Source organism: Pongo abelii, chromosome 7 (genome assembly GCF_028885655.2).
Source record: "Pongo abelii isolate AG06213 chromosome 7, NHGRI_mPonAbe1-v2.0_pri, whole genome shotgun sequence".
NCBI lineage: Eukaryota > Metazoa > Chordata > Mammalia > Primates > Hominidae > Pongo > Pongo abelii.
In genome coordinates, this window is record NC_071992.2 from 112,289,770 (window position 1) to 112,307,209 (window position 17,440).

Consider the following 17,440-nt stretch of genomic DNA (forward strand, 5'->3'; position numbering starts at 1 on the left):
TTGGGGGCAGGGACTGGGGTCTTAAAATAATTGCTTTGAGAGGTCTTGGAAGAGATCTTGTGTGAATTGTCATGGGGTCCCCAGTGGAGAGGCAGCCATCTGCAGAGCTTTGTGCCTGAAGAAATACCTCCCCTTTAAACCCTGTTCATTTCTCCTGTGTCCATCCCCTCAAGTAGACTAGCCCAGGATGGGCACACAGGAGCACTCATATGTACTTGCTGAATTGAACTAATTTGAATATTATTGTTTCAGCCAGCTTATCACTTTATAATTCGTTTATAATCTAATCTGAATTTCTGGGACTTTTTTCTTACTGAAAAGTCTGCTTCTACATACTTCAGTGTTAGAAGACCCTTCACTCTCCATACTTTGCTATGCTCAGCCTTGGACTTATAGGCAGTAGGAGTTCTGGGTGTTCCTAGGCCACTCAGATCCCCTGGATACTGAGTCTGTGCACCAAGATGATCCCACCAGGCTCTCAGGGCACTTCTTAGTCTGGATTGTGACAGGCTTGGGGTCATGAATTGAACTGCCTTTGTTATTTTTTTGATGGGAGATGGGGAGGGGCAGGCATAACACTCCCATCTGCCCATCCAGGGACAGAACAATATTTATTTAGTAAATGATTGTTAATATTTGGTTGGATGTGAAATCCTGTGGAAGTAATTTCAAGAACACAAACCAACACCCAGCCCTCAGGTTCCCTGAATCTAGTCTGTCACCACCCCCAGCCCTCACAACATATCAGAATGCCAAAGACTGAATTCCTTACCTTCCTTCATTCTCTTCCTCTCAGATCTGCTCCCTAAGCCCTCTTTAAGCCCCTTTATGTCACTACACAGCCCGGGCATCCACTCCCAGTACTATCTCTACCTGACTCCTCCCTCTTCTTTCTTCCAGTCCTAGGTTGTTTGTTCACACCTGTCATATCTCCATTTATAACAGCTATTAGAGAGTTCCTCTCCAACCCCAGCCCTGTCTGCCTTTGAGGACTATCTGCTCATCTCTCCACCATGACCTCTGGCCTTGGGTCTTCCTGCTTCATGTGTCAGGAACAATGGTGGTGGTATCAACAGTAAGAACTGCTTTGAAGAGAGTCTTCAAGGTGGCTTTGGAGTGTTGTGAGGATGTACTGGACGCTTGGTCAAAGGACAAGAGAACTTCAAACTGGAGACTTCTAGGAATCACCTGTGGACAGGAATAGAAAAACACAATAGCAGATCACAGATTGCTCTTTGCCAAGGTTTTAGCTTCCATGACCCGCTATAAAAAAAATCAAACCATATAAAAAAATGAAACTCCAAGGTTGACAGTGGAAGAAAAGAGCCTTTATGTGAATAAGGTACCTGGATCTCAGTGACCCGACTCTTGGGGGAGTGGCTACCTCTTTAATCTTCCTGCCCAAGCCCTGCCCATAATTCTCTCTGTGCCCAGTCCATCCAGTGAAATCAAGTTGGAGAACAGATACCTCTTAACTAGAACACTGGGCTCCCCTGCTGTGTCACCCCAGCATTTCTGTCCAGGTTTTGCCACTCAAAGCCCTTACCACCAAGATTAAAAATAGCTGTAATTGGTTTATCATCCTCAGATTGTATCCGTGTCATTCATCCTCATATTCTAGTTCATAGCTCAGTGACTGCCACAGGATAGATGCCCAATAATTGTTTGTTGAATGAATAATAGATCAACTTTGCTTAAGGCTCCGGGATATCAGCAGAGAAAGCAGACCCAAAGAGCTACTTGTAAGTAATCTGGCTTCCAAAATGTAAAGTACTTATCTTGAGCTGGCGTTCCTCTCCAGGTCCTCCCTACCTACCTCCCAGCATATCTCCATATCAATCCCTTCCCAGCTGGTAGTATCCCAGCATAGCTAGATTTCTCAAGACAGACTGATGGGGTGAGACAAAATTAGGAGATCCTTCTCATGGTGGTCTAAGGTCCATTCTCCAAGATTCCAAATTCCTGTATCAAATACTATAACTTCCTTGGGTGATAAATTCTGGGAATGTCTACCTCATTGTGGGCTTACTCTAGGTCAGAAAGGAAAACAGATTTCATCTCCTTTGCCAACTTTCATCAGTGTCTCCCTGAAATATTCTATGGAGAATTAGCCAGAAAGGGTAGGTGATCAATTAACACAGTCTGCTATGGATGTGGGAGGGAGAAAAGATAGCATTTATGGAGTGTATTGCCTGTGGTCTCAGCAGAACAATCTGTCTTTACGCAACAAAAGCGGTCAATATCCACACTTAGAGGGATTATTTCATACTTATCCTTTAAGGTTTCAGATGTCTTTTGACAGTCTCCATACCTTCTACTCTGCTACAGAGACTTGAAGAGGGGGAAATTTTAATAATTTGTATCAGCTTCTGAAATGATTTCTTTTTTTCTAAATACAACTGAAGCTGAAGGAAACAATTACAACAGGATGGTATTACTTAAGCCCAGTTCAACCATTATTATTTTTTACATTTTATAATTTTATTATGAGCCTTCAATGGAATGCTGTGCTCTTTGTTAAGCATCATCCCCAAGCTTGGCAATGATGCATGGATAAACCAGGAACAGCCCGGAAGCTCCCTCTCTGCCCTGCGCCACCTGGGTCTAAGACACATCTTCCAATAGGCCCCCAACGGGGTCAGGCTCAGCATCTCCACCAGGACTCTTTGTATTAGAGCTCTTGGTGGGAAACCAAGAAGGGGCAGCTAACCACTAGGTTACTTCCTTTTCAAGAAATTCCTTAGACCACCACTAGGGCAGTGGCTGATGCCAGCTGGGGAAGGCCTGAGTGAGTTTCGGTTGGTTCTGTATTTGAACCAACATAGGAGTGCTCAGAACCAGGAGACAGAGGGCAATCTTACCCACTTTTCCTCACCAGTGCTGACCCTGGCTGCAAATTGGGAGGGGAAACACCAAATGCCACAAGGAGCTGAAACAAAAGGTGGGGGGATGGCAGGGCAGAGTGGAGGGAGAGAATCGTTGACAGGAATGAGATGGGAAAGGTGGCAGAGACAGCATTTGGGTGTTGAAATTACCCTGTAAATTTTTTCTGGTACTTTCCCGTAACTGTGAGACTGAACGTGTACATGTGACATGTCTAAAACTGTGACTCGTTTAAAGCAATTGTTTGAAAACTGTCAGAACGAGGAGCTGATAGAGATAGGCTTCTAACCTAAATATCTAAAGGGAGGATTTCTTCCTAACTTCAAGAATGTGACCAGCTCATCAAAAGCAAGCAAGCAAGCATCAATGCATCACTTTGCTCAGCGTGTCTCAGTTCAGCTTCCTACGCTATCTTCAGCTGTTTCTCAGATTTAAGAGTACTTCGTCTTTCTCAGAAGACAGCATACCTTATTTGCAGGTAAAGGACAACACCCTGTTTGATAGTAAAAGATTGAATATCTAGAAAGTGTTTATTTTCCTACTGTTTAAAAATTGTTTTTCCAGAAGATAAACAGATACAAATCTCCATGGATGATTTGAGAAGTGCATAGGTGATAAATGGGGAAGAGAAAACCCATTCTGCCTCCTCAGTCATCCACTGATGTCTGAGAAAGAATAATATTACTTTTTTTCCCTCTCTCTTGACCTTCCTGTGCAATAAATACTGATGACAATAGCAGCATATAATATTTATGGTGGCCATGTAATTTACTCTCCAGACTGGGACCCTTTGGAGAGTGAAAGGGACTGCTAATAATCATTACTCCAGGACAGTAGACTTAACTAGAGACATATGGTCATCCTAATAATGGTGGAAATTTACCATGGATTCTGGAGTCAGGCCCAGATTTCAATCCCAGCTTCCCACATACTTACCCACCATGTAATTACAGACATGCTACTTCACCTCCAAGACCCCCATTTGGTTCACTATAAAGATGTGTGGTCTGTCCTTCAAGTTTATAATATCTTGCAAGATTGTTATGAGGATTAAATGAGATAGTTATGTAAAATCACCTACCATAGCACAAGGCTGGCATTCCAAATATATTCATATTCTTTGCTTTATAGCAATATGCCAGGATTAGTGAATCAGTTTGTTTGTCCATTTTTTATCCATTTCTTTAAGTACCCAAGAGTTAATTGGACAAGCATTTATTAAGACCAGTGGTTCTCAGTGGAAGCAGTACGACTCCATGGGGATGCTTTGGAAAATTGTGGAGGTGTATGTGGTTGTCACAGTGATTTGTGTATGCGGGGAGGGTACTACTGGCATTTAGCAAGAGGGTGCTGGGGTCGCTAGACATCCTGCAACAGAAAAATTTTGCGCAACAAAGGATTCTCCCTCATCCCTCAGGGCCTACTAGTGTCCCATTTGATATTCCTGGAGGCAAAAAAAAATAAAAACTTTATAATTATCTGAGCCTAGAGCCCAATTTGATTTTACATATAAATACAAATCATTTGTTGCAGAGTTCTAATATGCACCAGATTTTCCCATAATGTGTCAGCTGTATAAATTAAAGAAAGATTGTGCTTTGTTCAGAATTTTACTAAGGTTGTTCACTATTTCAGGAACTCTCATTACTAGTAAAAAAAAAAAAAAAAAAAATACCACGGTTGGATAGTAATAGTAAAATAGGGAAGGATATGTTAGTCACTAATACAACACACCACTCTTAAACTGCACTTAAGGCCTTCACATTCACATCATTCTTTTATGAGTGAAAGCATTTGACTCATGTCTTCTAGTGTGACTATCCTAAGGGTGTACATAATGAAAATCCTGTTATTTTATTGTAAATTATTTTATTTCTCTTTTATAACAAGGCATTATATTTGTGGCAGAAACTGCTAGATGCCCACCAAAATCCATGCTCCACTCTCTCTCCTGGTTCCCCAACTAGACTCTATTTCCCATCTACCCTTGCAGGCAGGTGTGGTCATGTGCTTGAGTCCTAGCCAATGGCCCCTGAGCAGAAGTGGCACATGCCACTTCCAGGCCTGGCCCATGGAAACCTCCCAGGTGCACGCCTCCATGTCTGTTTCAACTCCCTGCACATTATTTATCTGCTCAGTCCTATCATGAGAGCTAGAAATAAATTTTCATTGCATTTAAGCTATTAAATATAATAGGGTGCATTTGTTTTAGCAATAAGGGGAACCCAACTAATACAATATGGGCTTTTAAAAAACTTATTTGTGAATTTCATTTTAAGATAGTAAAAAGGACATTATAAATTATTAGCTATAAAAGGGGTGTTAGGTCTGATAGTGTTGAGAACTGCTGGCCTAGACTATGGAAGGTGCTATAAGGACTAGACAGAAAAAAAATGTGTGGTCTGTCCTTCAAGTTTATAATATCACATGCACAACTACACAGGCGCACACACATGCAGAGTTCATTAGTTCAAGGCTGTGTATGATAAGAAACAAGTGAGTTGTGTAGACTGGATGGACTCCAAACTTTTCATTTTGCAACCCCATTAGTTAAAAACATGTTGTGCAAGCACTTTCAATATATATTTCATAGAATTCAAGGCACTATCAGTTGTGCATTACATCATCACATTATGTAGCATGAAGAAAGAAAAATATCCCTGCCAATCAAATTGTGACATAGGCTTTCGTAGGTATTGATTGTAAAGTGTATTCCAATATGAGAGATGTTAAAATGTGAAACAATGTGTGTCTCAGAACTGATAAAAAAATGATCATATGCTTCTAAATGAATATATTATGTCCTCTTAAAAGCATACACAAAAATGGGAGTTTGGAAAGATTGAAATTTTATAAGCAAAAGTTCAATACCTTCCTGTTGCACCCCAAAGGATCACTGCAGACACCCCACCCTGGAGGCCACAGGCATAGACAGAGGTCCTGTGTGGGCCCAGAAAAGTAAGGGAGCTCTTAGCTGAGTCTGTGTGGCTCTGGGCAAGTGGACGAGCATTCTAGAAGAATCCAGTATTCCAGAATTATCTGGCTTCTGGAATACCAGAAGAATCCACCTCCAGCTTTCACACTGTATTTCTTTAGTGCCTTCCTCTCAGCAACCTGTCCTCTCACAAGAAAAATATGTTGGTTACCTCTGTTGGGGGTAATTGCATTTTCATTGGAGTCTTCAGTCCTTTAACTGAAAGCGATTAATCTTCAAAGGAGAAATTGTGACCGTCATTAGGGGAGCTATCTTGAGCCAGGTACTTGTGACTTCTGTTAGAGCCACCGCACATCTGACTTGTAAGATCAGCCTTAAGTAGCACCTACCCAAATCTTGTGTTGCTCTTTGTCTGTGCTGACATTAAATACAGTGCCCAGCTGTCATCTGCTTACCCAGTTCAAGTTAGCTTCATTTACATGCCGCTATTTCCCTAAGTTGTTTATCTTTCTCCCAGAGAGTAGCTTCCTCACCTGGCTACCTACTTCTGTCATTCGCCCTAACACTGAAGCTGAGAACCACAGTCACTTCTGGCCCCTTGGCTTCACTGTCCCCTAACATCACTCAGATGCTTTCCCTGTTTCTGTGTTTGGGCACTTCTTCTGGAATGCTCGTCCACTTCCCCAGAGCCACACAGACTCAGCTAAGAGCCCCTCACTCTTCTGGGCCCACACAGGACTTTGTCTATGCCAGTGGCCTCCAGAGTGGCGTGTCTGTAGTGATCCTTTGGGGTGCAACAGGAAGGTATTAAACTTTTGCTTATAAAACTTCAACCTTTTAAAACTCCCATTTTTGTGTATGCTTTTAAAAGGACATAATATATTCATTTAGAAGTATATGATCATTTTTTATCAGTTCTGAGATACACATTGTTTCACATTTTAACATCTCTCATATTGAGATGCATTTTACAATCAATACCTACAGAAAGACTATGTCAGAATTTGGCAGGGATATTTTTCTTTCTTCATGCTATATAACATAATAATGTAATGCACAATTGATAGTGTCTTGAGTTCTATGAAATATATTTTGAAAGTGCTTGCACAACATGTTTTTAACTAATGGGGTTGCAAAATGAAAAGTTTGGAGTCCATCCAGTCTACACAACTCACTTGTTTCTTACCACACACAGCCTTGAATTAATGAACTCTGCGTGCATGTGCCTGTGTAGTTGTGCATGTGATTTTATAGACTAGAAGGACAGACCATGCACTATTCTTTTGTCCAGTCCTTTCAGCACCTTCTGTAGTGCTGTAAGGACTGTAAGCACCTTCCATAGCACCTTCCATCTGGGAACTCCAAGAGGAGAAAAGACTGGGCAAACAGGAGAGGTAGGCAGGCACTGGGATTGCTAAAGCGGCTTTTAGGTTCAAAACCTGCATAAAGAGTCTTGAATTGAATTATCCACTGAATTCTCTCCCTCCTCTCTCTTTCCATCTCTCTATTTCCTTCTCTCTCTCTCTCTCTCTCACACACATGCTCTCTCCTTCTCTCTCTCTCTCTCTCTAAAAATATCTGTATACATACACACACATATGTGAGGGTAGGTGTATGTTTTCTCACAAGGTGATTTTTAGCAAGAGAAAAATTGTAAAAAACTCAGAAATAACCATTTTTAGTATTTCCTAAGATTAAAAGTAAGGAAAGAAATCTAAGGGGAAAAGACCAAGAGATTTGAATAGATAATTTTAAAAATCTGTAAAAAAGGCAAAACATCACCAAAATTTAGATTAAAAGGCAAACTGAAAAAAAGTTTGCAGCTAATGCAAAAAAGAGCTGCTATCTTTTCTTTATAAAGAGCTGAAGTAACTCAATAACAAAAATGCAAAGAACTCTAAACGCAAACATGCAAGGATATTTACAGACAATTCATAAAAGAGGCACCATAACTAGTCAATGATCATAAAGCCCATGGGGAAAGGGGCCATGTGTATGTGTCCACCATTAGAGACCTGGGTCAGTGCCTGGTTCACCTGTTAAGTAAATACAGTCGTGTGCCACCTAACAATGGAAATGTTTTTCTTGGGCAATTTTGTCATTGTGTGAATATCATAGGGTGCACATATACAAGCCTAGATGGTATTGCCTACTCCACTCCTAGGCTATATGCTATGGTTTTGTCACTCTTAGGTCACAAACCTGTACAGCATGTTACTCTACTGAATACTGTAGGCAATTATGACACAATGGTAAGTATTTGTGTATCTGAACATATTCAAACAGAAAACAGTAAAAATACAATATAAAATGTTAAGAATGGCACACCCTGTCCTGTTTAGGTCACTTACCATAAATGGAGATTGCAGGACTGGAAGTTACTCTGGGTGAGTCAATGAGTGAGTGGTGATTGAATGTGAAAGCTTAGGACACAACTGTACACCTTATAAACACTGTACACGTAGATGGCACTACATTTATAAAAAATATTTTTCTTTCTTCAGTACTGAATTAACTTTAGCTTACTGTAACATTTTTACTTTATAAACTTCTTAAATTTTTTAATGTTTTGATTATTTTGTAGATATTTGGCTTAAACACACATTTTACAGCTGTACAAAAATAATTCTTTTTTTTTTTTTTTTTTTGAGATGGAGTCTCGCTCTGTGGTCCAGGTTAGAGTCCAGTGGCGCGATCTCCGCTCACTGCAAGCTCCGCCTCCCTGGTTCACGTCATTCTCCTGCCTCAGCCTCCCAAGTAGCTGGGACTACAGGCGCCTGCCACTATGCCCGGCTAATTTTTTGTATTTTTAGTAGAGACGGGGTTTCACCGTGTTAGCCAGGATGGTCTCGATCTCCTAAACTTGTGATCCACCCAACTCGGCCTCCCAAAGTGCTGGGATTACAAGCGTGAGCCACCGCTCCTGGCCCAAAAATATTTCTTTTTAATATCCTTATTCTATAAGTTTTTCCTATTTTCACAGTTTTTTATTTTTCACTTTTTAAACATTTTTGTTAAAAACTAAGACACAATCACACATATTAGCCTAGGCCTACACAATGTCAGGATCATCAGTATCACTGTCTTCTACCTCTCCAGTTTGTCCCACTGGAAGGACTGAAGGGGTAATAACACACATGGAGCTGTCATCTATGAAAACAATGCCTTCTTCTGGAGCACCTCCTGAAGGACCTGCCTGGGGCTGTTCTTCAGGAGGTGTCACTCTTTTCAGAAAACAAAAGAATGCTTGGTTTATTTCTTTTTATTTATCATAGACGTGCTTGTAAGTAGATAATGCATCATGAACACTTCTCTCTACTAATGAAAACCTTTCAGTGTTAGGGTCCATGGTTTCAAACTTTCTGAGTTGTTGAGGTCTACAAGGCTTCTGCCAAACCCTTGACAGTGAATTTTCTCAGGGTTTTTTCTTTTTCTTCTGCAGTTTCCTTTTCTCGTGACTCTTCTTTAAGCTCTGAGTTCCTGTTCCAGCTCTCACAACTCTGTCAGTTCCTCAGGACTCACATCTAGAGGCTCCTCAATGTTATCCTCATCCACACTGAGGTTAAAGTTGTTTGCTCCCTTATAATTCTGTGGGACCACCACCACATATCCAATTCATCATTGCCGCATAACTGTATTTGTTGAATGATTGATTCAATTAATGAAGGAATGAATTAATTAATTAAAAAAGTCGACCTTGAGGTAATCGAAGGAATAAAAATTAAATATTTCTGCCCATCACTGTAGCAAAGCTTTTTTTTAAAGGAGTAATATGCAATGAGTATAGTAAATGCATGTAGTGAAAAGGACTTTCTCATGCAAATTGATGGGCATGTGAATTGTGAAAAGCAATTGGTCAACAACATGAACTGTGATGTGGTAGAAACTTTAAGTGCTCACCTCCTTCTGGTGCATGGGTGGACCATGCTTTCCCACCCAATCCCACCGCCTTGAAGGCAGACAGGGCTGTGTAACAAGTTCCTCCTATGGGGTATGAGTGAGTATTTCGGAACCTTCCCGTAAAGACATAATCAGAGAGGAGGCTTGGTTGAGACGGTGGGACCAAAGCACTGAGAAGGCTGGACTGCTAAGGACAGCAGCTTCAGAGAGTAACCTGAGTCCAAAAATGAATTCCCATAACTAAGAAGTAAACTTTTATTTTTGTTAGGTCATTGAGATAATACTGCTGCTTGTTACCACAGCACACCTGGCTCATTCTGATTAACATACTTATTTAATTCTTTTAATGTCTATCAATTGAGCTATGCACCTATTATAAAACAGATCCAGAAATTCCATTTATAAGGAATAAGAGAATACTCCTAAATATGGAAAAATATATTTATACATGAAGATGATCCTTGTAAGGTTATTTTAAAGCCAGCATTCCCATAATAGAATAGTTAGCTGCTAAAGAAAAACATACCACATGTGCTTAGTAGATATTTATAAAGAAGATGTAATAACGTGGGAAAATATTTATGACTGCCATCCTCATAGACTTTCTATTCATATAGAATAAGATTGAAGAAAAATCACCAAAAATGTTAAAAATTGGTTTTGTTGCGTAGTGCAAATATAAGCAATTTCTTCTTCTTTCTACAGCTTAGTTTTCCAAATATTTTAAAATAAATGTATATCAATTTTTATAAAGAAAAACAATGCTGCTCTTTCAATTACTCAAGTTTTAAAATTAATAACAAATAGGTTATTTTATTACCTCATTGGTAAGATTGTTCTTAATCCTGGAAGCAGATTTTTCCCTAGTTACTCCGAAATCCAGGTGGAGGACAACCTTTACATTTCATATTTTTTGCTACTTTTGTTTATATACATGCAGAAAAGGCAAATTTTAAGAAAAGATGTTTGTGAGTTCATCTCATTTAAAAGCACAATAGGCGGCCTATTGATTTTTAAAATGAGAGGCTCTGACCTTGACTAAGGCCTTCCCGCTCTTTGGAGCCCATTGTCCTTCTCTGATCCGTGAGAGATTGAGCCTGGTGATCCCTAAGGCCCTCTTCCAGATCTTCTACTCTGTAATTCCATGTTCAAATGGAGTAAGATGTTCACAATTTGGAATGTCAGAAGTGTAATTCAACCAGGCATTGGAAAACATTTATCTAATTAATCTTTGTGAACAGGTATCTATGGAAACAACTTACATTTGTATTCAAGGGAGGTAATCATTTATGAATTTATCCTTATACAATCATCACAAAGGTAAGTTGTGCCCAGGATAGCTTCTTGCAGTATGTACAACAGGACACAGTTTTACACCAGTTTTAGTAGAATCAAGTAGAAATCACTCTGACAAACTGAGATATCACCAGAGTTTCAGAAACTGGAGAGTCTAGGTTGAAAATACATCATAGGGATTGTGAGAGTCACAGTGCTCAGTAGACACAATTTTAGAAAAGTTGAGAAAAAGACACTGGAATGATGGAAAACCCAAGTAATCATGGAAAGCAGAAGAAAATGGATTAGATACAGAGAGCACCATTTTTCATTCAACCTGTGTCAGTTTTACCCAATAATTCTGGAATGACCACCTTGCTACCTAACTAGCTGCTCTTCTCTCTGGGCCTGAGCTTCTACACATAGAAAATTAGGGCCCTTGACCAGATAGCATCTAAAATCCCTGCAAGCTCTAATAATATGATTGAGCTAGTGTTTGTTTTTGCTATCATTTGATGTCCTTCAGCACTGATTTATAAGAACAAAATACAAAACTCAGGTTATGTGCAAGGAGACACTTCCATGTCTTGATAATGTCTGGTAAGTGGAACTGGTGTCTTCCAGCTCACAGTTCTTTACTTCTCTCTAGCTTTGTTCTTCAGACCTCTCTGGCTGCACGCAACAGAAACTCAGCATGACCTGGCTCAAATCAAAAGGAGAAGCCTTGGTTCATATAACCAAGTTGCTGGAAGGGCATAGGTTCAGGTGGCCAAAAGACAGTGGATGCAGGGTCTCGAACACTGTCAGGACTCTCCATGCTCTTTGGGTTTCAAGGTTCAAATCAGTTTCATCATGTTAGTGGAGTCATGGATATGGGCAGCTCTGGGCTCTCATTCCTGTGGAAGTTAGCATTCTTCCTTAAGCTCATCTTTGATAATTCACAGGTAAGGACACTGGTGGCACAGCTTAGGTCACAATCCCAACACCTGAGCCAATCATCATGCTCAGAGGTGAGAGATATGATGATTTGCCAACCTGGTCACATGTCCAGTCTTTTTAATCAAGAGGATTTGGGTCATATTGGAATCAATAGAGACGTCCATACTGAGAGGGAAACAGAATAGCAGCTATATTTGTTTTCTATTGCTGTGTCTCAAATTGCCACAAACTTAGAGGCTTAAAACAATGCTCACCTATTAGTTCACAGGGCTGTAGGTCAGAAGGCTGTGCACAGCGTGTCTGTGTTCTCTACTTAGGATCTCACAGGGTTAAAAGTGTTGGCAAGGTTTTTTTTTTCTCATTAAGAGCTCAGGGTCATCTTCCAAGCTCATGTGGTCATGGCAGCATTTACTTCCTTAAAGTTGTAGGACTGAGGCCCTCATTTCTTTGTTGGCTGTCAGCTAGGGGCTGCTCTCAGCTCCTAAAGGCCCTTCATAGTCCTCTTCAAATCCAGCTTTGGAGAATCTCCCACCCCGGCTCCAGTGTCAAATTTATTTCACACTTCGAATCTTCGGATCTCTTTCACCAGCAAGAGCCAAGTCCTTTTTAAGGGCTTGGCTGATTAGATCAGCACCTGCTACTCCCCAGATAATCTTCCCACCTTAAGGTCAGTTGATTTGGCACCTTAACTACATCCGCAAAATCTCTTCATGGTACCTAGCTTAGAGTTTGATTAAATAACTGGGAGAATGTGTACACCAGGGAAGAGGAGAGTAGGAATATTGGAGATCACCTTAGAATTCTGCCTAACTTGCCATATGAACTTCGGAAGTTTGAATCTGTGTTTAGTCCAAAGACTAAATCTACCTAAATCTTGAGCAACTAATTCACTTATTAAACTGGTTGCTTGACTTATGTAATCAATATAATTTAGTCGAATAAATTTTAAAAAGTCATATGATTGTCTTCACTTTAGGAAGATAGAATATGAATTTAAAATAGAGCTTACTTAGGTAAAAGCATGTTTTAAGCACTTTCTCCATGGTCCTTTTCAGATGAGGAGCTGTTTGATTCCATAAACTCAATTAGGCCCTTCTGTTATACATCCTCATGGAACTCTGTTCTATGACTTTCGAGACACTCCTAATTACTTACTCAACACTATTACCACTATCCTGTATCCTGACAATGCAGAATCTGCATTTCCTGTTCCATGCAGCATGCCTAGTACATGGCATAGTGGCTGGCACATAAAATAAATATTCACAGAATAAAAGAGGACAAATGCCAGGCCATGCTTTCATCATTTATGTACTCCCTGTGCTTAGGGCAGTACCAGCACATAATAGATGTTCAATTGAAGTGGAAGGAAGTCACGAAAGGAGGGAAGAAGAGGGGAAGGCAGAACATAGTGCTAGGCCCCTTTAAAAGAAAGCAGCTAACTCTGCTTCCTGCTGTGTTGACTTGATTGATCTGTACAAACACTTCCTAGCATTTTACCTCCAAGAACAATCGTATAAGGTGATTTAATTATTTCCCAATGGTTGCTGGGGACTCTTGAAGCCCATGCAGGACAATGGGCAAAAGGGTCCCCATACCAAAATTGGCATTGAGTATACCCAGAGGGTGTTTATCTGGCTGGACTCCATGCCACTGGTCACCCAAGGCTGTTCTCTTCGTTTGTTTTGTCTTGAACACAGTCACATGCCCACTTCAGGTCTCTGTACAGGCAAAATGTGTCTGGAGTCAATTACTTAGCAAAGCAAATACACTCATCCCCAGGCCTGTTCTAGACTTTAACTGCAGACAGGCCGAACTCACAGAACCTGTACTGCTTATACAAAAGGAGACCTCTTATCACGTCCAGGGGGAAGTCAATATCACTTATAATATATTAACTATCTCACTGACCCTGGAGATGATCTGGCTATGGAGAAGGGCTCAAGCAATCAAATATCTCTGAAAAAAGACACATAATCTGGGTCCAAAATGTCAGTAATAATGTACAAACAGACCATCTTCTTGGAAGGAAATTTGGGAAATACCTTCCAGGGGTGTTGTCCATGACATAGTGTTGGTCTTCCCTGCCAGCCCCTCCCCAACTTCCTCTTTCCTCTCTACCCTGGCTTCACCTGCAACTACGACTCTCACTTCTCTCTTAACCTGTAAGTGGAAGCCTGATGATGATCACACACACGTCCTCCTTCCTAAGTGCTGCATGATGTCCTGCCTATTTTTTTGCTCTGATGCATCACTAGTTGCAGGACGAAGCTATTCACAGACCCTGGATCAAGTCCATGGGGAGAGACCATAGGGAAGAACATGATTTTTAAAGCTAGTTTTACCTCAACGCTGCTCAATCCCAGACCATTCTTCCCCAGTCACTTGCTTATTGCTATGGGCTGAATGTTTATGTCCTCTGAAAATTCATATGTTGAGGCCCTAACTCCCAATGTAATAGTATCTAGAGGTAAAGCCTTTGGGAGTATTAGGTTTAGATGAGGTCGTGAGGATGAGAATTCTCATGAGAGAAACAGCGCCCTTATAAGAGGAGGAAAATAGGCCAGGCACAGTGTCTCACGCCTGTAATCCCAGCACTTTGGGAAGCCAAGGTGGGTGGATCACCCGAGGTCAGGAGTTTGAGACCAGCCTGGCCAACATGGTGAAACCCCGTCTCTACTAAAAATACAAAAATTAGCTCGGCTTGGTGGCAGGTGCCTGTAATCCCAGCTACTTGGGAGGCTGAGGCAGGAGACTCACTTGAACCGGGAGGCAGAGGTTACAGTGAGCCAAGATCGTGCCACTGCACTCCAGCCTGGGCAGCAGAGTGAGACTCCGTCTCAAAAAAATAAGTAAATAAAAAATAAAAAGAGGAAAATAGATTCTGTCTCCCTCTCTCTCTCTCTCGTCAGTGCACTCACCCAGGAAAAAACCACATGAGGAAACAGCAAGACAGCAAGACAGTGGCCACTTACATGTACAAACCAGGAAGAGGGTCCTCACCAGGAAATGAATCCACTGCACCTTGACCCTGGACTTCTGGCCTCCAGAACTGTGAGAAATAAATTGTTTTTTAAGCCACCCAGTCTATGGTATTTTGTTACAGCAGCCTGAGCCGACTAAAACACTTATTGCAATTAATTATTTGTATGATGACAGATTCCCTCCTTTCTATTACAGCTCTCTAAGAATTCATCTTATTTGGTTTCACCCCTCATGGTGCCTAACTACAGGTACTTATGTGTATAAATGGTTGTTAAATGTTTCTCAAACCTCCGCTTTTGTCCTAAGGAGTTCGGACTTGATCACTCATGCAGTAGGAGCTGCTGGGGGTTTCTGAATGCAAAGTGGTATTAGCTGTGTTTCTCAAGCAAATGACTTACCTTTGGAGCCTCAGGTTTCTGGTAAGAGAAATTAGGTTGCACAAGGGCAGAAAGACAAGAAAGTTTTTTGAACAGCGTAATTCATTGCGTAAATGTAAAATATCCTTAAGAGCTCACATTTGCCCCTTGCATTCTTCGGAAGGGCAGAGCATCTGCTAAAAGACCAATCTGTGAAGCACTAACTTGACTTCCGCTTATTTAAGCTGGACTAACCTTGTGACTAATTCTATCTCTGTACCGTGGCCGCCTAAGCAGGGAAAATGTCCAAATGTGGAGGGGTTGAAATCCCTTATTATGGGGAAAGTATCCCAGCATGCCTTTCAACTTTACTTCTAGGCAAAAGTGAAGAAGATTCCTTTCTAAATAGCAAAAATTCACTTTGCTATACAAGAACTACTGAGGGGGATAAACCCTTGACTTTAAACTTGTCAAATATGTTTCACAGCTCCAAAGGCTAAACACACGCACAGACACGTACACAGACACACACACACATAGTCATGCCTATTGCTGCCATTTTATCCTTGGAATAACTTAGTTATAAAGACCACAATACACTAAACACTTCCTATAAAATGTCCTAGCCGGGGACTATGTGATAAAGATTTCCATATATGGGCGTGTGACTAAGGACTGAGAGAAAATATGGCAGACTGCTGGCTACAAATCTTGGATAATTCCCTGAGAAGGAAAAGGAAAAAAAAAGAAGCATAACAAACCTGCCACATGCAGGAAATGCCTGGCTAACATAACGGCCGAGCATATTCGTGTGGGAAAATGCACAGGCTCACGAGCACCAGCTTTCGGGGGAAAGATATCTTCAAAATACTCTCTCCCCATTTTTACGCTTTCAGATTCCTAAGAGCTTCTGCGGAGACTTCTGAAAACGACCTTGGCACTTTAGGCCAGGACTTTTTGAACAGCCTTTTTCAAGGGCTTAGCTCCATGTTCTTTGCAAACTGCTAAATCCTTCAACCTCTAAATTTTGTTTCAAAGTCATAAATTTCTCTCCAGGCTTCTTGATTTTCAGAAACCAGCACAGCATGTGTCATTTGTGAACAACTAGAAGAAAGCAATTTTACTGCCAAACTTAAAAAAAAAAATGGCAAGTTTCATTGGCTTTTAATTTTACATAAAGGTACGCCCTGCCTGCCAGATGTGGGTAAGTGCAATAGAATTAAAGTTGTTTAATCCTCAGCATTGCATAGGTTTTCTAGTCTAAAAATATCTCACCAGGCTAAAACACTGGTCTGTATGAACATAATATAAATTAGAAGAGCTGAATGTAATAGTCCTTGGTTAGCTCAGAAATTCAGCAGCACAAGCACATTTGGGGTGTTATCTACTTGCAAGTCTACTGGTCCTCACTCCAAGTTCCTTTCTGCTATCTGCAGCCCCTACACACAGTCAGGGACATTGATGTTGTGGGATCAGGTGGACCACCTAGATTACAGGACAGTTCTGCCTTTACATAGGTGTGTGTTTTGGGGCAAGTCACTCTCCTTCACTGAGCCTTGGGTCCTCCCCTGAAAGGTAAGGATAACAGGAAGCCTCTCCCAAAGATGGGTCAAAATGAAATAAGATGACAAGTGTAAACATTTATAACCACGTCTGGCACTTCTTAAGCTCTCACTAAATAACAGCCTGTCCTTATTATGTTCATCTGTCTCTGCTTGAGCGCTACTGTAGAGGACAAATTGATCAGTGGGCACCACTGAGCTTTTGGTATTTCTGATACAAACCAATTCTGTAAGGCTCATTACATTTAAGATGTTAAAGCCAAAATGGATTTCTTCTGAATAACTTAATATGTACATTCTGAAGAACTTTGAAATCACCCACAGAGTCTCGGTAATTGGCTACATGTTATTTTTAATATATCAATTGATAGCCTGCAACAATCCTCCTTGACAAGTCCTAGGTTGAGTGTCAGAATCTCCCCCGGGGTAGGATGTCCCTGGAAGCAGCTCATGGTTTTGTGTGTGCGTGTGTGAGAGAGAGAGAGAGAGACATGAAGTTTTCAGACTAATGCTGCTCTACTACGGCACTTCCTCTTTATAGTGACTGAATGATACGGTTTGGCTGTGTCCCCATCCAAATCTCAGCTTGAAATGTAATAATCCCC

At 40.9% G+C, this 17,440-nt stretch overlaps 1 long non-coding RNA gene across 2 annotated transcripts; it reads right to left on the reverse strand.

The window, feature by feature from the left end:
* Window positions 1–702: 702 nt before the first annotated feature.
* Window positions 703–16,367, reverse strand: LOC103891359 (uncharacterized). 2 transcript variants are annotated; one of them, XR_008527698.2, is made up of 3 exons: window positions 16,035–16,367; window positions 14,908–14,984; window positions 703–1,188 (listed from the first exon to the last, which is right to left on the reverse strand). It is a non-coding gene; the product is annotated as an uncharacterized LOC103891359 (long non-coding RNA). The 2 variants fall into 2 exon arrangements; XR_655604.3 differs by lacking the exon at window positions 16,035–16,367 and adding an exon at window positions 15,316–15,581.
* Between the last annotated feature and the right edge of the window lie 1,073 nt (window positions 16,368–17,440).